The sequence below is a fragment of the Leptinotarsa decemlineata genome, unplaced genomic scaffold (assembly GCF_025532065.1).
Source record: "Leptinotarsa decemlineata unplaced genomic scaffold, Ldec_3_MD MMD2_P_RNA_scaffold_9, whole genome shotgun sequence".
Lineage (NCBI taxonomy): Eukaryota > Metazoa > Arthropoda > Insecta > Coleoptera > Chrysomelidae > Leptinotarsa > Leptinotarsa decemlineata.
This window is the reverse complement of record NW_027412536.1, coordinates 12,289,441-12,311,683: the sequence shown is the minus strand read 5'-3', so window position 1 is coordinate 12,311,683 and position 22,243 is coordinate 12,289,441. Positions and strand designations below refer to the sequence as shown.

The following is a 22,243-nucleotide window of genomic DNA, read 5'->3' as shown; positions in this document are numbered from 1 at the left end:
AAATTGAACTGAACTGGTCTTACGTATTTTGTGAACGGTAGTATTGATTGACTCATGATTTGAAATAACTTTTCCTAAATATGTATTGACATTTTCATCAAGTGTTGTCCGTGAATTAGAAGATGTTTGGATACTTGGATGGTAACACTTTCAATTTAGAAAAAGGCAGTATTACAGATGTCGACAACAAATCCATCTTCCTTTTTTACTTGCGTTTTTCAGTATCATCTCTCTCGAAAAACGCAAAGTTGTCATTAACAATTTCTGAAATGAAATTTTCACTTTCTGTTAATAGTAAGTCAACAGTGATATCCACCAATTATCTACAGACAGTTTTCAGTTATATTGCTCTGCTCTAAAAACTAGTACGCTTAATCAAAATATTAGAAATTGTCAGTGCTCCAGTTTAGAATATAAATAAACTTTTTTGGCTTGAAGCCATATTTCCAACGGAAATCATATAAAAGTCATTTTTCCTTTAGGTATACAAATTTGTTTACACTTGAATTTGTAGATTTATCTATTTCTATGCGGTTTGCATAGGAAACAACAGGTTGTTAATGGAGTAGAAATGAAACAATTTGTTTTCAAATAAAAGTTGGAATGATGATAACCCGTGTCGTGAACGAATTATATTTTTTTTTCAATAACAAAGCATGATGAGAATTTTAATAAAATTTGTTTGTGCTCTAATTATATTCGGAAATGTTTCAATTCCCTATGTAATTTTCTGGAACAGATTAACACTCCAGAAGCTTGTATCGCAACGGTCGGCAACAGGCGGACATCGGACCGCCAAATATTGTAGAGTGTTATATACAAAGTATAAAAATTAGTACGTAGATAAGGTATACTATACCTTTATTGATTGAAGTAATATTTTTAAGCCACATAGAATTCAACGAAGTATGTACTTATTTTATTTCAAGTTGTTATCGGAGTTTGTCGGTCTTACTCTGACTCACCCTGTGTATGACGTTCCTAACGTCCAGAAAAACCTGTTATATCTATCTAAACTATATATTAAAAGAAAATATTTGTCTGATTTCTTCTCGTCCAAGTTTGAAAATTATTTCATGAATAGAAACATACATTATGAACGAAAAACACGTGCTGAATTTTATTTTCGAAAAAATAAAAGAACCCTATTGAAATAATTTAACCCAAGTATCAAAAAATTTGCCTATAAAGTCAGTTATTTGGCGTGTGCGCCGGGAAAGTCGCTACTAATTAATAAATTTGAACTCGTATTTGTGGCAGATATCTCCTATGAAATATATAATCCCTTTCATCAGATCAGTCTAATGAGTATTTATTTCATCTTTGGTGTCTTTAGCACATCCTCAAATTGGTTTCGATAACCTAAAAAACCACATAGGTAAATGTAAACAAAACAAAGAAGATCGTAAATATTTATTAGCTTGTAGGATATTGTAGTAACCTTCTATTCAAATGTTTCCCATCATCGCAAACATAAAACAATTCAAATCAATCTATGAATATGCATATTGTCAACTGTGAATGCTGTATTTACTTGAATCATCACTTCATTAATTCCGCATGCAGCAGTGTAACATTCAACCTTGTCACTTATCTGTAAAAGTAATATCCTGTGTGTAGTTTTTTGTTCGAAATAAAAAGGTAATGAAAATATATAACAGTTTGATTTAAAACAGACCATTTCAATCTTGATGACATGACAAAGTTCTGTAGGTCAATGTTATTTTTTTAATTCGATACGAAGTCATCTGGAAAGATATTCAACTCAACTATTACATAATATTAAAAAGAAGTTTGCTTCTGTCATACATAAACATTAATGAATAAAATGTTTGTTGTACAAACTGATCAGTCTCCAGTGTCTATGAATGAGAAACTTTCATGAAAACTAGGAAATAAATATTTCGAAATATAATCTTAAAATATTCATCTCTCCCAACTACCTTAACTGAACTGTTTACACTAGATAAATGAGTAACATCTGCGAGATTATCCTCTGTGAGATATCTGTCGGATATAATTCAATGTCCAGCGTGGTATTAGCTGGGGAAGTAGTTGTTTTTCGCCAGGCATTTACCAGAACCTATGGTGTTGGCAGTTGGGAGGGATGAATATTCTGAGATTTTGTTTCGTAATATTCATTTTCTAGTACGTATGTATCTCTTCGCGATACAGTATTCAGACAAGGTTTTTGTTGAGGGTATATCAAACAAATTGACTTGATATCATTAATTGAATAATCAACATGCTGGATTTGTACTTTCATATATGTGCAAAAAATACATTTTTTTTCCAAAACGCGCATCAAAATGTAAGACACCGCTTCTCTCATAAATCTTTTTCAGGCTTCTGAAAATTTAATCAATGTGTGTATAAATGATTACTCAAGATATTTCAATGGAATAGATTTGGGCTAGGCATGAATACTTTTGAATATTACTGGAGTTTTTTCCCAACACCAAACCGTTATTTGAACACCTCGACACGTGTTTCGATCACTAAGTGATATCATCTTTAAGAAGATCAAACTGTTTGAAGCCTTATCGTTCATCAATGAAATTGGAAAAAAGTAACCAATGAAACCCTTCCTGATTCTAAAAAACTTGATGTTTACATGTTTTCTGAAAACCAACTTTACAAAGAAAAGGGAGGTAATAACAAACCATTTTATGGAATTAAAACAAAAGCAAATGGAAAAAAAAATACTTTCTCTCAACAAACTTCTGAAATTGTTTTCAAAGATATTTTGAATTGTTCAGTAATAAATTCTTCAGTCAAAACCGTTGGGCTAAATGGGTTGAAAAATATTGGTAGCACCTATTTCACGAACAGCGTAATCCAATAATGTTTATCGAACACGAGATGGTTATTGGAATATTTGAAAAAGGATGAATTCATGAAAGATATCAATACTAGATTTTCTAGTATGGAGGGTGCTTTAATGAAAACGTTTGCAGAAGTCATCAAGGATTTGTGGTCAGAAGATTCATTTGATAGTCTCCTTAAAAAATCAGATTCAAAGTTTTGCTCCTCGATTCATGGGTAATGCCTATCAAGACGTCCAGGAGTTCTTTCGTTATCTTTTAGAAGGTTTACATGAAGACGTTAATATAATTAATGAGAAACCTAAACTAATCTTAACGGAGATTGACGAAAAATTGGAGCGACGGCGGAAATGCTTGGTCAATTGAAATCCACGATGAAATGCACTGTGGACACTCATCAGTAAACTTCGATCCATTCTGGGATTTATCTCTCTCCATACCACAAAGAACTGACCAATTGAGTTTGTGGTAATGTTTGGATTCGTTCACAAGAGAAGGAACTTTGGATAGAAATGAAAAACCGACATGTTTGAATTGCAAGGAAAGGAGAAAATGCACATAGTCCCTATCAATCCACCAGTTTTCCCATATTTTAGTAATTCATTCAAAAAGATTCTCTCAAACGGAAAGATTTAGAGGCAAATTGAATGTTGTCATCAAATTTCCTCTAGAAGGATTGGATATGGACAGTTTTGCAGCAGAAAATGTGGCTACTTGTTGTTATAATGTATATGCATTTTTTATCGACCTTTTTTGGGTATTTGTTACCTTCCACAATCTGAAAAATATAAAAATTATAATGGAGAACTTCATACAAGTGTAGAAGGGCAAACTTTTTAGTTTACCCCGATAAGTTAATGCGTAAAAATCAAAGTATTTTTCACAAAGAAAAATCTTCTATTTATCAGTTACTTGTCGTATTTAACAATTTTGCCTATCAAAAAAATTGTTAAGAAATAATACAATACTTATCTTACCGTTTCGGAGGTCAAAATCTGCCTCCATCTTCAGAAATGGTCAAAAAAATTCTAATATACTGGCAGTTATTCCTTTTTGATTATTTATTTCTTTACTTCTTCGACAGATGTCAAAGGAGTTTTGAAATATGAAATTATGTCAATGTTGTTGATTGACAACTGAAACATTCGATGTAATACAAGATGCTCTCCGATATCAGTCTGTTGCCATTTCGCCACTATGCAAATTTTTCTTCAAGATGGGTAGCCAAGTACGGTCTATTTCTAAGGAGCTATTCGAGATACAATTCTCTCCAGATATGAGAATATACGCTGATTCTTTCAGCTTATGTCTCTTAGAGTGAGGCTCATTGGTAATCATTCTTGTCCTATTCCATTCCACTCGATGTTCACCGTCTGATTTTAAAATGTGTTCTGACAATTTAGATCCTGTCAATTGTCTATTTTTTATGTAATCTCGATGTTCATTCTCACGCACTTTCAATGGTCTTGAGGTTTCACCAATGTGAGTTTTACCACAAGAACAAGGTATTTCATAAATACAATTTTTTGTTTTTTCTTCACTGTTGTTGGGTTTTGTATGTGTGAGTATAGATCTCAGTGTATTTTTTGTTTCGAAAGTAGTTCTAACATCATACCTATTTCCATTTTGTCTAATTTTTTCAGATAGTCTTGGAATGTAAGGTATAACGTTAGTTGTGAAAGGTGTCGGTGGATGTTGAGTCGGTAATTGTTGAGTTGGATGTTGTTGAATTTGTGAAGCTGTTTGCATGTTCATTTGGTTTTTAATTGATTCTTTATTTTCTATTCTGGATAAGCGTTATATTTCTTTATTAAAATTTTCAGTTGAATTGCATATCGTTTTAGCTCTTTTGTAAAAGCAATTTATTATACCTTTTTCAACACTCGCTTGATGAGTCCATGTATAGTGAAGATATCTATTTGTATGTGTTATCAAATTGATCTGATGACTTCTCCAACATTACATCAAGGAAAGGGAGTCGACCATCTTGTTCAATCTCTATTGTGAACTTTATTGTCGGCTCCCGCTCGTTGATATGATTCAAAAAAGCATTCAAGTCATCATGGTTTCTATTCCAAACAGTAAAGATATCGTCAACGTATCTCCACCAAAATTGGGACCATTCTGGTAAGTTTCAACAAAAGATTCTTCAAACTACTCTATATATATATGTTACTGAAGATGGGAGATAAAGGGGAACCCATAGCCATGTAAATACTTGTTAATAGAAATCATCTCCACATTGAAAATAGGTTTTGTCTATACATAATCTTAAAAGTTTTAATATAGAACTAACATCCAACTTCGTTCGATGTTTTAAAGTTGAGTCATTTTCCAACCTGGATCTGACAATTTGAAGAGTTTTATCAACAAGAATATTCGTGAAAAGACTTTCAACATCGAAGCTCATCAGAACATCACCATCACTGAGTGTTATATCGTTAAGTTCATCTATGAAATGGGTTGTATTTTTTAGGAAACTATTACTGTTTCCTGATATTGGTTTCAAAATTTCCAAAAGCTATCTTGCCTAATTTCTGACAGGGAGATGCAATTGAACTTACAATAAGTCTTAAGGGAACATTAGTTAGTTGAGTGTCTGTACCTGATGAGTTGATTTTATTTTGTTTCATTGTAGTTTTGCATGTGAAAAAAATACGAGAAAACTTGTGTATTGATAAGAATTCTGTGTATTTTCTCTTTCTTTGTACTTACAGCACCCTGATTTTTCGTCTCCATCCAAAGTTTTATTTTTTGTGAAGAAATTCAAGTATTGTAATGATCTCAGTGGATCAGTTTTTTGTAGTACGGGAAAAAACAAATCCCAGAAGGAACCGAAGGTTATTGATGAGTGCCCACACTACCTGCTCTAATGTAGTTTTTAACTGACCGGCCAAGTTATCAACCAACTTGGTATTACCTATTCTTGAAGATCTCAATCAACACTTTTGCACTATTCGTTCATAAATTACATATAACCGATATTTTTCAATCCATTGAGGTCAAAATTTTCGTCTGAAGGATGAATGTCTGGTCATTTGTTGAAATTGTTTGCTTCTACTGTCTTCTTCCAGATCATTTTCAGAACTAAAGTCCAATTTATCCCCACTTCGATAATTTTCAATTAGAAAACTGGATAAAAATCTGTTCAGAATTATTAGACAGAATTATTGAAAAAGGATTTCGTCAAGACTTTGAAAGATGCTGAGAATTGATGAAACATTCCTCTCTGTATTGCAATGCTGATCAGGTGTATTGAAAATGATCTTGCTCTTGAATCGTCTCCTACTGTACCTAGTTTTTGACCCAGCTCTCAAAAATCGGAAGGAAAGGAACCAAACCTACTGAATGATTCGACGTCAATTGGATGGAAAATATATTGATCTTCACACAACGTAATATTTGATATAATTATACGTGAATAATTTTCAATCCATTCTATTGGTGAACAATGTTCATTAACTGCTTCTTTTCAGTATCACTATTGACACTTCATAAACCTCAAACCACTTTATAGAATATCGAAACTTCCAATATTTGATTAGATTCGCCTAATTCAAATATATAAAAATCTATGATAAAAAAAATTACTTTTGTTTAATTTCAACTGAGATTTTTATTTGTTACGATTGGTTTCAGTTTACTTGAAAGTAGTTTAATAAACCGAAACTGGTCGTAACAAATAAAAATCTTTTTATAAATTAGTCAAAAGTTTTTTCTTTATCCTATTTCAATATGAATTTCTACAGAATAAATAGGTCATCAATCGAAGAAGATATATTAATCTGTTTGATCAATTTTTTTCGAATTCAAAGTTATAAATATTTTAAATCATCTGGTACAATAAATAGTAAGATGTAGCTGACCGCACATGGCCCGTTGTGTATGTCTGATAAATTCGTTCACGATGCCAAGTACGCGTTTGACATCATACTTTTTCTAAAAATACATTTCGGGAGGTCCAGCTGAACAGGACTCGTTAATTAGGTTTTTGCTCAAATTCAAGGGCAGGAGAATCTGGAAAGTAGTCGAACGTAGTCAATATGACTCATGAAACCCGAGTGTTTCTCCAATGTCGATTAATTTTTGCCTAATGAAGTATTTGATGAATTATCAGTTCATGGAAAACATTTTTTTGAACACCCAATACTTGTATTTTTTGTGTTTTCAGTTTCGAATTTCTGATGTTTTGAATGTATCATGAATAAAGACGTTCGTTTTCAAATCAATACATTCAATTTATTTCATTATCTAGTTGAATTTTCAAACTAATCCAAATATTATTGTGGTCCTGCAATGTATTTGTAAAAAAATATAATACCATATTTCTGTCAAACATGTTCAAACGACAAGTATTACATAAAATCCTATTGATTTTTGACCAGTTCTCACTTAAGAATGATGATTAGAAATGTTACTACATTTGTACGAAATATACAAGCTGTGTACAATATTCTTACCATATAAAAAGACTAAGATTAAATTAATAACAATATACAATTACTATAAAAGTAACTGTCATAATTCAAAGGCCTAGCCAACTAGAGAAATACGTACTGTACGCCCTCGCCTCTAACATTATTTAGGAGAAAATATCCAAGACTATACATACACTCAACTACTCTTCATCTAACCCTGTAATTATAAAATTGACTCAAAATTACGTTTTCTGTATATATATTTTTCTACCTACTTCAGTGAACGAAAAATATTGGAAAAATATGCAATAGACTGAATATTACTGGAGTTTTATCCCAACACCAAACCGTTATTTAACACCTCGGCACGTGTACGATCACCAAGTGATTCTTCTCAAGGGGAAGATAAAACTAAGTATACCAACAATGTTGTCCTTATTTATACCATAGATAACTCTGCTAGGTACCTGTGACTTGATTGTCTTAAATTAATTTTTCAATGCTGCCTTATCTACTATATAGTCTTAAATGAATTTTACAATGTGGTATCGATAGGATAGGTTAGGTCCAAAGTGAATGAAACTTGGGCCTGCATCCGCGAACTAATGAGAACACCAGGGTTGCTATGCATCTTGAATGGGGTTACACAGTGAGACGCGAAGTTTCGCCATTTTTTCCAGTGTTTCTTCCCTCCACGATGTATTCATAATCTTCATTCCCTTTATTCATCTCTTCTTATCATTTGCCAAAAAAATCTATAAATGCGGCAGCCTTTAAAAAGAATCAGAATTATGAACCCCCAGAATCAGAAGGTGCGAACACACCCCTGTATGATTACGTGGCCAGTTTTTCATCCCGATGAAACTGATCCATCAAAGTATGAAATTCTCCATATTGGCGTCTCTCCAAATTGATTTCATGCACCCATCTTTTGATTGGAAACTATTGTTTGTTTATGTCATGGAATATTCTCTATCGATGATTTTTAAATTAATGGTGTACGGAAATATCTATTATGAAAAGATTTTCTATTTATTTTGCTTTCCCTTTTTTTATTTTAATCAAGTTGATAGCTAGAGAGGAGTTTACTGCCACCGGTATTGAAATCAATCTTTATCAATATTTCCGAACGATTTATCTCAAGGATACTTTCGAGTCGTTTGAAAAAAATATTATGTTTTATTTAGAGAAAAAGAGTTTTGTGTATCTCACTTGGTTGACGTTCGCCACACAAATTATAACGTTTTTCTTCAATGAATATCCAGTATGAAATATTATAGAATTTCCATAAATAAAAATATGAAATAGGATCTAGGAAATACATGCTTTCAATCTAGCCTATGATAAACGATGTTGAAAGTAACTTTTTTCAATACAATAATTTTAAAGCAATAACAAATCCACTCGAATCTGATATTGATACTACATTAGATACAATAATCATGAAGAACTATAATCCTTGCTACAAAATTACCTTACTTACTGTAATTATCAAGAGGGAGGAATTGCTATCGAGTTCCTCAAAAACTGCAAGGGCAAGTAGGTACTTGGGTAACTATATATGTTTAAAATATGTCTGTTAACCAGCTGTCATACCCCTACGAATGACAACCCTCAGAATTTGGAACTTGTGCGAGCTGAGGACTAACGAGGTCTTACCTTTTAACGTGTGATTCCTAACACGAGTTGGACGGCAGCAAGTGAAAATCGATCGTTTAACCTGCGGCTTGAACCACTGACCAACACGGCGGTCGATTTGAGTGAGTGAACAAAGCACCCACGTCGAACCGATCGGCCACCGACTATAAAGAGATATAATCAGAAAGCACAAGCAAAGCATAAACTTTTCTCAGTTGTTGCAGTCTCAGTTGCAGTTTATTTTGTTTTGATCACCAAATACTTCTGATGTTTGAAAGGAGATCTCGAATCATTAGAAACACCGTTAGAGAAAGATGTGAAAGCTATGGATGAAAATCCATAGCATATTCAAGAAACACTTTATTGTGAAATGTTCCCGGAACAGTTTTACAAAAACGCAACACTTGTTTCGCCATTCAATAGCTTCATCAGTAATTATATCATCATATACTCTATTCCAAAGAGAGAATTCGTGAACTGAACACATCAGAGCATTACGTGTGGTAGATTCTAGCTTCCATGAACAATTTTCATGAAGAGTATTATAGATTGAAAGTTGTTTTCATACCTAGCAAGGCTAATGGGAAAGAACTGAAAATGGATGCAAGGATTGTTCTCATCTAGAGAAAAATTGCAAGACCAACTTAATGTGAAATCACCTTCCTACTAACGTTAGTGGTATCACCCTTATACCGATCGAGTAATGGTAATAGAGACAACGTTGGGTATTATGGATCCCATTATTATGATACTGAAAACTGTTTGGACCGTGCCACTGCAGCTTTCAATCAGCTCCGTCATGCTGGAACCCGCTTTGAAAAAAATCTACCTTTTTTTAGCCTACTTTACCTACAAACGATACTAATGAATAAAATAATGTTCATTTTTTGTAGTCTTATCGGTTACTGAGAAAGCACTATTGATATTATTCTAACTACGAAGGACAAGTAATAATGTGCCAAAAAGTTTTGAAATAGGTTTTAAATGGATTGTTTATTGTAGTAACAACAAAATATTACTATATTTTATATTCTTTTGAAGTATAGCGAAAAAGCTACGATAACAAGACTATAAATCAAAAAATAACAATTGTCCTCAAATTACAAACGATGGAGTTGATTGTAGCTGAAATTAGCTACATTTATTAGTATCGTTTGTAGCTAAAGTAGGCTAAAAAAAGGTAGATTTTTTTCAAAGCTGATTCCAGCGTGACGGAACTCTTTCAATGGGCTTTAAAAACGTTCAATCACGAATTTTTCAGAAAAACAGAAAGAAAAGTGACTTGCAATAAAAAAACCGTTTATGTGGCTATTATATTGTATACACAAAATCAAACTAATTATCTGTAGAACGTATACTTTTCTAGAACTGATTCCTTGTTGTTTCTCCATCCAGAAATATATCCTAGGAGAAGATAGTTGTAGTTTGCCTCATATTTATTATTTCCTTTGATTTGCGATATGGAAGATATGGAAGCGGAAGTAAGCGGTGAAAACTAGTGAAACAATTGAAATAATCCTAAATATTAAAGTACGAGTATTTTTATTTGTATTTTTGAGTAATTGAATGACGTTGTTAATGGGTTGCGTGTACAACAACTTAGAGGAGTTACAATAAAAGACGTGAGTCTGTGATAATCGAACGAATACGTGAGATATCTGGAAGTAATACTAGCTAGCAGGCTGACCTGCAACTAATACCAAAAAAGAGTGAAGGAAAAAGTGGATGCTGGTGACACGGTAAAAACTGGTAACAAAACATGTGGCTCATAGTAATCCTGCACTGAATCCTGCACTGACACATGTCGGATATAATCCAACGCCCGTCGTGGTATTAGCCGGGGGAGTAATTGTTTTCTGATAGGTGTCAGTCCATTGAGCTACAATGTAGGGAGTTGAGACTGGTCTGAATGAATTATTCTTTTGGATAATTCAATATATGTATCTGTGGTATGGTGGACAAAGATGAAGCAAACGACCGCTACTGCATGTTCGATACATACTTCGCGATTGAAGTCATACACCGCGATGAGTGAAGAGAAGGAACTTACATTATAGCTATCCGCATGATCAATACACTAGACTGAAGTATATACAATCTTCTGACAGGCATTCATGCTGCACTTGGTGCAATTACGAACCCAAAAGTGACATTGAGACTGGTCTCGGAATGTCGTGGAAAACTGATGTATTCTAAGGATCATCAATTGCATATAAAGGTCCTGAACCATTTGTAGGAGTAACAAATTTTTTGTACGGAAAAACCTCCAAAGGAACTATTTATGAAGAGAACTGAATAACTACTACAACAAAGCAAGGATCGGGTTAGAACAATTAAAGTGTTGAACACTGGCCACTGAATAAAATTGGTCTATGTGAAAAATACCTAAGCTGCAGACAAAAATTGAATGAAAGTCAGACGGCTTCCATGAGTAGCATAAAAAAAATATTGCCCTTAGAAGGTATCATGAAGTTTTTGATAAACTTTCCAAACTGCAATAATAGTTTGTTTATTTATTGTTCTCAGCATTTTTTTGGAATATCAAGTTTTAGAATTCCAAAAGTTCTTGCCTGTAATTTGGAAGGTGGGAATGAAACATTTTATTCAGTTTTTACTAACTGTTTATTATTGCAATTCTTAATAAAAGGAAAAGGTGATTTGTATAAGAGGACTAACTTTCTAAAGGAAAAATAGTTATAGGAGACACGTATGGAATAGGTTATGTGATAGCGGAAAACCACGAAAAGGTGCAATAGTGATTGTATGCATTAGTATAATGTGCCACAGAAATTTTCGAAACTTTGATAACTCCCAATTCATGCGATATTTGATTGCTAGAATATCCACTTGTAATTTTTTTCATTTCATATTCCCTCCTCCCAATTCATAGCCACCAGCCATCAAGTAGAATAAATCTTCTGACTTTAGTCCAAATTACGAGAAGCGAAATCCGTTTAAAAATAAGTTATTTCACGCACGTTTTCAAGTGAATCATTAAACGTGTCTGCTTCTGCATTATTAGAAATTGTGAATTTTAAATTGGACATGTTATGATAAGGTACGTGAAGATAATGCCATAATCGACGAGCTGTTATGGTCAACCAGGCCGATTTTGGATCACGACTGGGTTTGGCAAAAGAGAAAAAGAGGTTGATATTACAATATTGGTCGTAATCAATGCTGAAAAAGTTTAATCGATATTATGTCATATGGAGATAAAGTGTTAAATAATTGTCTTAGAACAATTACAGGACTGCTCACTGAACAATGTTCATTGAATATAATAGGAATGGATGAAAAATACCTCAGCTGGAGGCAATGCAACAAATGAATGGCATGTTTTATGCTATATGAGGCACTAGATTAGTCTTTCTCAAAGTGGACTATAACGTCTCTTTGTGGGCGCTGGATGCCTATAGGGGGTAGTAAAGGACACAGAGAAGATTGGGGGCGTTGAAGCGATTTAGGGGGGCGATGGCTAATTTGAAAACGTTTTTTTTTGCTTTTAACACAAACTTTACCGCTCCTTCACGCTTAACGCGCGTTTCCTCGTGTGACGCCATCTAGGGGACTAGACAGTAACTATTTCGTGTCCGATTATTGTCAAACTGTACAATAGATGGCGATAAGCTTCAATGCGAAGCGAGAAGTTTCTAGTCTCCATTCTCGAAAGTACTAGGCCCGTCCGCTGCCTCATATAAAAGTGCGCGCGCCATCCAACCAGTAATGTCATTCGACGATATTACGAAATCAAGTGAATTTAGTTAGCGACTAGCTAAGTGAAGTGTTGTTCAAGCGGTGGTGAATACTGTGAGTTTCATTAACAAGTTTTTATTACTCGATTCTTCACTCCGACATTTTTGAAAACAAAATTTTGTCGGAATCAAAAAAAAGAAACGGCAGTATAGCGCGGAATATATAAAATATGGATTTATTGAAAATCCCACAAATTCATCTTCGCTTATGTGCCTTATTTGTCAAAAAACGAATGAAGCGATGAAACCCTCAAAGCTACAAGATCATTTGAATAAAATGCATTCATATAAAAAATACAAAAGTGTGACTTATTTTCAAGAACTGGAAAAGAAACACTCAGCTCAGCTAACTGTGTCAAAAATTTTTTCAGCGGCTTTTAAGCAAGACGACGACGAATTCCGAGCTTCATCCAATATCTCCTTGCTAATTGCTCAAACAGGTAAACCTCACACTATTGGAGAGGATTTAATTTTACCAGCAATAAAAGAAGTAATAACTACTGTGCTCCATAAACCAACGGCAGATATTATCCGAAAAATTCCTCTGAGCAATAGTTCCGTGCAAAGACAAATTGATGAGATGGCTGAAAACTTTTAAGAGTCATTTTGCAATCATATGAAGACTTCTAAATTCTCAATTCAGTTAGATGAGTCCACTTTACCAACCAATGAAGTATTGTTGTTGTCATACGTGAGATTTATTAAAAATGAGAAAATACATCAAGAACTACTATTTGCCAGAATTTCAGAGACGGATATAAAAAGGAGAAACCCCACTAAAAAAATTTTGTGATGAGAAAGAAATTCCACTGAAGAATATTATATCAGCTGCTACGGATGGCGCTCCGGCTATGACAGGACGTCACAGAGGCTTCATAGCGTACTTAAAAAATAAAATTCCAGATGTGCTCGCTGTACATTGCATCATTCATAAGAAACATTTCGTTGTGAAAAATTTGAGTGAGCGCCTCTCTCAATCACTGCAATATATCATCAAAGCAGTCAATAAAATCCGAAACAGCTCTTTGAATGACAGATTATTTAAACAGCTTTGTGTTGCTAATGATGAAGATTTTAGCCGATTGCTATTTCACACAGAAGTGCGTTGGTTATCAAGAGGTAACTGTCTAACTCGATTTTACAATCTATTTGACTCTGTAATAGAGTGCTTGGAAAACAAAGACAAAGAATTGAACGAGAAGCTCAATACTTCAAAGAATGATATTGCGTACTTGACAGACCTGGATGAATTATTTAATCTCCAACTTAAAGGTGACGACTTGAATTTGATTAAACAAAAAAATGTCATTGCTGCTTTTGTAGCCAAATTGCGCTTAAACAAGAATAATATCGGCAGACTTGAGTTTTTGCAATTTCCCTAATCTGTCAGCAGTATCCTTCAACAACGACAACTTGGTTGTTTACTGCCAACATTTGAAGAACCTCCACAGTGATTTCGCAGAACGATTCCAGGAAATTATAAAATTGGAAATACCGACATTGGAAATGTCAACACAGCAGGATCACCCAGCTAGAAGAAGAACTCATAGAACTGATAACGAACGAGGAAATGAAAAAAAAGTTCAAAAATGGATACCAAGAATTTTGGCTACAAAAGCCAATCCCGCAATTGTATTTTGGCTTGTGGTCCATCGTTCAACGATTTTTGATAGCATTCTCATCATCGTATTTGTGTGAACGTGGATTTAGTGCTGTGACAACGTTTCTAACTAAAAAAAGAAATCAGTTGCAGATTACCGAACGCGGTGATTTACGGCTGTTTTTGAGTAAATTTGAGCCTGATATTAACAAACTTGTTAAAAATCATCATATTCATCCTTCACATTAGATTAGTTTTAAAATTCAAATTGAAATGTTTGTTTTAATAACATGAATAAAAGTTTACCTAATATGACAAAATGGTGTTTTCCATAACACTCATCAGAAAGTCTTATTTTTACATGAACACATAATTTAATTATTAAAATAATGACTTCAATTGTGATTCTTATGATATAGTAAAGTGAAAAAAATTGGGGAGCGCTAGAAAATAATTAATTTTCGAAGTGGGCGGTAGACAAAATAAATTTTAAAACCTCTGCACTAGATCATAGGAGGCATGCAATCTATAGACAACCCACTTTATTCCTAGAAGAATATGACAAACATACATCAAGAAACCTACCCAAAATTGTACACAGAACTTTTCAATACTGCAATTATAGTTTTTTTTGAAATATCAAGTTTCAGAATTACAGAAGTTTAAAAAACTAAGAAAATAGTATAAGTAATTGTAAAATTTCAATGGTAGTTTATTTGCGTTTTTTGAATGTTTTTTGACGGTGAGATGGTAGTAAATCCTGAACAGTCTACTTATTCCTTCGCGAATGTTTGTGGGGTGTCTCCTTCTACTGTGTGGAGACTTTTGAAGAGGAATTGGTATCATCCATACAAAATTAAAATGGTACACCAATCAACTGAAGATGACCTTGATCGAAGAACAAAATTCTGGGAAATCATGACTAGAAACATTGCAAGGCATCCTATCTATCTACACAATATTTGTCGTCTGTGAACGGCAATGTTCACAGACAAAACTGTCTTCATTGGAGTGACACCAACCCTCATGTTTTCCGGGAAACACATACCCAATATCCAGAAAAAATTAACGTTTGGGCAGGAATATTGAGAAATCATATTATAGGACCTCTATTTATTGATCAAAATTTACCAAGGGAACTGTATTTGAATATGCTGGAAACTACTGTTGACCCTCTCATCACTGACATCGTTGAAGCGAATCCCAATGAATTCGATATGGATATTATATTCCAACAAGTTGGAGCACCACCACATTACTCCAGAAAAGTGAGAAACTATTTGAATACTACTTTCCCGGTCGTTGGATTGGCCGTCGAGGTCCTACAGAATGGCCAGCCTTCTCGCCAGATTTGACACCTTTGGACTTTTTTTATGGGGCTATTTGAAGCAGAAGGTGAACTAAACTGAACCTGCTTCAATATTGGATATACGACAGAGATTAATAAATATTTGTAGAGATATGGACGCTACTGTGTTCGAAAATATCGTGAAATATCGGATAGACTGTTCATGTATCAAGAAGTTCAAGGCAATCATTCCGAGCATCTTCTGAACTTACCTCTAGCTTATTACCGCATATTATGTAGTTAAATGTCAATGTATTCAGGCAATCATTAAAAGTTCCGCCATTTTGTAGTAGTTGAAGATATTGACATTATATTCTAGGGTTGTGAAGCATTCGTCAGGAGCTTCAAAAAGATGTGTCACAAGACCCTCCCTTCCATTTAAATTTTTTTCCCAGATGGCGGCCAGCCGCCATCTTGAGTGTTTCATCTGTCAATTTCACTTCAAAATAAAGTATTCATGTATTTATTTCATTATCCTGAATTTCAATTTTTTGAGTTGAACCGTTCAAAAAATAAAAGGGGGGACATTGAAGAAAAGCACCGTATAAGTCATGTATGAGAACAAGTTGAAATGAAAATAACTTTTGAGATCAGTCGAAAAGATTTGCGAATGCCATCAAAAAAAGATTGGCTCCATAATGATCTATTCACATACTTTTTCTGTTGCTGCTGCTTGGAAACCAATTGACTTTTCCATTTCTTCTAAGTCTTCGGTAAACTGCAGCCTCAAGGGCTTCTTGTGTTCTTCATGCTGACCAGAAGAGTTGTTACGACACTAGAAAAAGCTGTTTGGCCCCTAACAAGGTGTAGCAAAGCCACAATTGACTTTTTTTCGTACCACGCGTTCTGTGATTTAGGAGTTCTCAATATCGTCAGTTCAAAGTGACGATTATATGCAAATCAAAGTATTGCTCTTTTCTTTCTTCGTTATCACATCTATTGATAATCCAATTTCAACCATAATCTTTTTGGTCAATGTAAGGCAATGATTGTGGGATTTTTATTGCTCATCGAATATTTATCTCCTACCTGATTCATTGAATATCCAGCCAAAAGTCATCTTCTCTCAAGTTAAAAGAATATATGACCAATCCCTTCTACCTAATTCTATGCGTGTTTTACATACATGAAACACGTTTCTAAAGTGATGGGTGTATAACGGACTGAATATCATCTGATAATTTAAAAATAATGAGACGCAAGACACTTGAATTTGAAAACTGACAATATAAATGATATTCAATTTGTATGCATCACGTTTCTCGTTTTCTTAGCATACCATTGCTTACGTCAGTTCATCTTGTTGACTGACCATTATAAAAAAACTGTAGACAGCCAAATTATCACTGAAACATTAATAGCTGTCTCGACGAAAGATTGTCAGTTTTTTAATTTTAATTAACTTTGATGAATAGATAGCAACAAACTACTAAAGCCATTATATTGCAAAATTTCTAAATAAACAAGTCAATTTACTGAGGAATGCCACTGATCTTGTTTCGAAATATTTTACAGATTTTTTAAATCACAAATAGAAAGGTAGAAACAGAACTACTGCATGTTGCAGGAGCTTTAAAAGAATAATTTTTCCTATATTAATCGGCTTTACACATATCATGTTTCAGACCTCACACATATTGAGTCTTCAACTCTTGATACTACGTTCTGTCTGTTCTGTTTAAAATATGTTTCTCCGTAAACCAGCTGTCGCACCCTTACGAACGATAACCCTCAGAAGTCGAAACTTGTGCGAGCCATGGATTAACGAGGTCTTATCTTTTAACGTGTAATTCCTAACACGGGTTGGACAATAGCAAGTGAAAATCTATGGTTCAGACCGGGGCTTGAACCACCGAAGTAGGAGATTTGAGCCGGTTCTAAGCCTCCCCCCACCACTATGACGTATTAATTGCTTTTTTATTGGTTGTTGTTTGGTGAAGTCAATGTGATGTGACCTTGAAGGGTGTGGTGTATGGATTGTTCAGAAATTTTTTCCCGGTTCTAATCCTCCCCCCCACCAATATGACGTGTTATTTGCTTTTTTTTGTTGTGCAGTGAAGTCAAGGCGTTGTGACCTTGAAGTGTCTGGTGCATGGATCGTTCAGATTTTTTTTTTCATATGAGATTTTGTGTGTGTATGTGTGTGTGTGTGTGTGTTAGAGAATGCACGGTACAGGGTTTCATCATGTGCTTGTTTGTCTATGTACAAACATACGTCTGCATACTTCGAAGATCCTCCAAGTAATGAATGCTCCATCGGTGTGAGGGCACCAAGTTAGTAGTGGAGTGACGTCACAGCAATAACCGTTCAACGGCTAGAGAGCGACATGTTCACTCCACGACGTGTGGCAGAGTAATGCGTATTCATCAGTCTGCTCTCACCTCCCTCGATGTAGTGAAGGATGTGACGTAACGCCCCAGACTCGCCATCAATGGTGACACGCAGGCGGGCGAGGACTGTGCTAACGTCTGTCCTCTCCGAGAGCGCAACGACAATTGCTTGTTCGGCTATCGCTCTCGAAGCAGTGAATGATGTGACGTAACGCATCACCCTACCCTCGCTATTGATGGTGACACGCAGGCGGGCGAGGACTGTGCAAACGTCTGCCCTCTCCGAGAGCGCAACGATCACTGCTTGCTCGTGCCGGCAACTCGCATCAAATTGGGAGATGGGCTTGGCTGTGACGTCAGGCATCTCTAGTGGATGCATCGATGTGTCCTTACCTACCCTCACTCTCTACGGTGATGCGCAGGCGACGTGGATTATGGTATTTAAGAAGCGGGCGAGTGTTGGTTATGTCAGTTTCCATCGAGTGAGTTAGTGAGAACATATCATAGAAAATGTATTCTTGTGAATGTGGTAAATCTTTTACCCGTAGTGACAACCTTCGTCGTCATCAGCTCCAGAGTTGCCAAGGAGGGCCATCAGTGAAACGAGTGAGATTAGATGACGCTGCAGCACCTATGTACACATGTAATTGTTGTAATGTGATGATTCCATTGACTCAAGTGAATTCTCACAATAGAACTCTACAACATAAGAATAATACATGTGTTCAATTCAGTGATGGTGTTCAAATTATAAAGAGCGCCTTCAAACGTCGGATTGCGACATACAGGGTGCAGAGTTCCATTGTTTCCACCGATTACATGTTATTCTTTAATGAAATCAGGCAGAAAGTTATAGAATTATTGGAATCGGCCATCAGGGTTCACAAAATCATCAAAGTGAATATGGAAGTATTTGGGAGTTATATTCTACAAACACAAGACCTGAAGGAAACCAAATCATTTAATTCACAGAATAGAACAGTTGATCAATCTACTGATTTGAATTCCTTATTTGATGGATTTCGAAATGGGATTATCGCTCAAACTACAGAATTCCAGGAACGTGATTCAGGTAAACATTTCTACCAAGTTTTAATTGGATGGATTAGTAATATTGTTCTGTATTTAAGGTTGGACTTGTGAAAAAATCATGTTTCTGGAGTTGAACATTAATAAATACAGCCCGCTCAGTGGATGTTCATATGTGAAGCTGCCTGAATGTATCGAGCGTAGGAAGGCCGTGGTTAATGTCCGTAATGAAGATCAGCATTGTTTTGCATGGGCTATCACTTCAGCACTACATCCTGCAATCGATAGAACATCAGAAGTTTCATCGTATCCACATTTCAGTACAGTCATAGATGTAACAGGTATGAATTTTCCGGTAAAGTTGAAAGATATTGTGAAATTTGAAGACAAGAATGATATTTCAGTTAATGTGTACGGTTTAGAAAGTAAATTCGAGAAGGGTAAAATAATGTATGAAATAATTGGACCATTACGTTACTCTCAGAGAAGACTTAGAAGACATGTCAATTTGTTACTTATCACAGATGATTTCGGTAATAATCATTATTGTTGGATTAAAGATCTTTCAAGATTAGTTTCAAGCCAATTATCGGCTCATGAACATAAGAAATATTTTTGTGATGGCTGTTTATTATATTTTTCTAATGAACAATTACTATTACGTCATAAGATAAATGATTGTAATCACTTGAGTACTACAACACCATCAACCAATTTCAAAGTCAATAAATATGGGAAAACGGTACCTGAAAATATACTAACTTTTGAAAACTTTGAGAAACAAATGAAGGTACCATTTGTAGTGTATGCCGATTTTGAATCAGTACTGAAGCCGATTCAAACCACTAAACCAAATCCTGAATACTCGTATTCGATCAAGACATTCAAACATGAGCCTTATTCATTTGCTTATTTGATTAAATGTTCATACAATGATGATTTATCAAAATTTGTTTCGTATAGGGGTATGGATGCAGCCCAGAAATTCGTTAGCAAAATCGAAGATGATTTGAAAAATATTTATGAAAATCATCTCAGGTTTCCTATTCCTATGGATGTACAAACTCCTGAGGAAGAGGAACAGTTTGCTTCTGCCACAAATTGTGGCATTTGTTCCAAACAATTTAATGATGGCGAAGTCAAAGTGAGGGATCATTGTCACCTCACAGGAAAAAAAAGGTCCCCTGCTGCTCATTCATCTTGTAATTTGAATTTTAAATTGCCAAATTTCATTCCTATAATTTTTCACAATCTCAGTGGATATGATTGTCATTTATTCATAAAGGAATTGTATAAAAACAAAGATAAAGTGGATGTCATCCCACAAACTAATGAGAAATATATATCTTTCACAAAACATCTCTTTACACACTCCTATACGGATAAAGATGGTAGGGTGAAGAAGAATTATTTGAAAATGAGATTCATTGATAGTTTCAGATTCATGCCTAGTTCTTTGGAGAATTTAGGTGCAAATTTAACATCTGATCAGTGTATCGAGATGCGCAAACATTTCCCACAAATTGAAAATTTCAATTTGATGAGAAAGAAAGGTGTATTTCCCTATAGTTTTGTTGATGACATCGAAAAACTGAATCATCCAAGACTTCCAACCAAAAATCAATTTTATGATAAACTCAATTGTGAACATGTATCAGATAATGATTATGGGAGAGCTCAACTTGTTTGGAATTTATTCGAATGTCAGGATTTGGGTGAATACTCTGATTTATATTTAAAGTCAGATGTGTTACTATTATGTGACATTTTTGAAAACTTTAGAAATATATCTGTTGATAAATATAAATTGGATCCGGCACAATACTTCACTGCACCCGGATTATCGTGGGATGCCATGTTGAAATATACTAATATTGAATTGGAATTACTAACTGATATTGATATGGTTCACTTCTTTCAAAAAGGTATTCGTGGTGGAATAAGTCAATGTAGTGAAAGGAAACATAAAGCAAACAATAAATTTTTACCGGATTATAATCCAAATGAACCATCTTCATTCATTTCATATTTGGATGCAACAAATCTATATGGTCATAGCATGTCGCAACCATTACCAACAGGTGAATTTTCATGGTTAGCACCTCATGAAATTCTCAATCTTGATATAATGAATGTGGATATTGATAGTCCTTATGGATATGTATTGGAAGTGGATATACATTATCCCCAAGAACTTCATGATAAACATTCCGATTTACCATTCTTAGTTGAACGTTTGATACCTCCATATGCAAAATCGAAAGTTCCCAAATTAATTCCAAATTTAAACGACAAAAGAAAATATATTGTTCACTATAGAAACTTACAGCAAGCTGTCAATCATGGTTTGATAGTGATGAACACACATAGAGTATTGAGGTTTAAGCAATCATGTTGGATGAAGCCTTATATAGATTTGAATACTGAAATGCGTAATAGGTCTAATAACAAATCTGAAAAAGATTTCTACAAACTAATGAATAATGCAGTCTATGGAAAAACAATGGAAAACGTAGACAATAGAATTGATGTTAGACTCATTACACATTGGGAAAATATAAAAAGAACTATAGGTGCTAGTTGTCTCATATCTCGACCAAATTTTAAAAAATGCTCTATTTTTACAGAAAATTTTGTTGCCATTCAATTGGCTAGAGTAAAAGTTCATTATGATAAACCACTATATTTAGGATTTTCCATTCTAGAATTATCTAAAACAGTTATGTATGATTTTTTCTATGGATGTATCAAACAACAGTTTGGAGAAGATGCGTCCTTACTCTACACTGATACCGACTCCCTTATTCTCAAAGTAAATACAGACAATTTCTATGAATTTATCAAAAATAATATAAATAAGTTCGATACATCTAATTATAAAATAGGAAACCAATTCACTATTCCAGTGACAAAGTCAGTTCTGGGTAATTTCAAAGATGAATTCCCAAATGATCCAATAATCAGCTTTTACGGTACAGGTGCTAAAGCGTATTACGTGAAATCTGTTGATGGTGAACTGAAGAAGGCCAAAGGTGTGAAACGATCTGTTATAAAGAATGAATTGACATGTGAAGACTATGAAAAAATCATTGAAGAGGGAGGTATGATATTCAGGAAGATGAACTCGTTCAGAAGCGTATTGCATGATATTTACACTGAATTGAAAAATAAAGTCGCTTTATCGTATCATGACGACAAGAGATTCATCATTCCGAATACCACTCGAACTCTTCCATGGGGTCATAGCGATATAGAATTTTATCGAAATGATCCTAATGATAACATTCGTTGGGTGTCTG

At 34.5% G+C, this 22,243-nt stretch overlaps 1 protein-coding gene across 7 annotated transcripts in view; it reads left to right on the top strand.

Annotated features, from left to right (window-relative positions):
* Window positions 1-22,243, top strand: part of AdamTS-A (ADAM metallopeptidase with thrombospondin type 1 motif A) — a 454,792-nt gene that overhangs the window by 322,829 nt on the left and 109,720 nt on the right. The gene's annotated exons all lie outside the window — the stretch shown is intronic.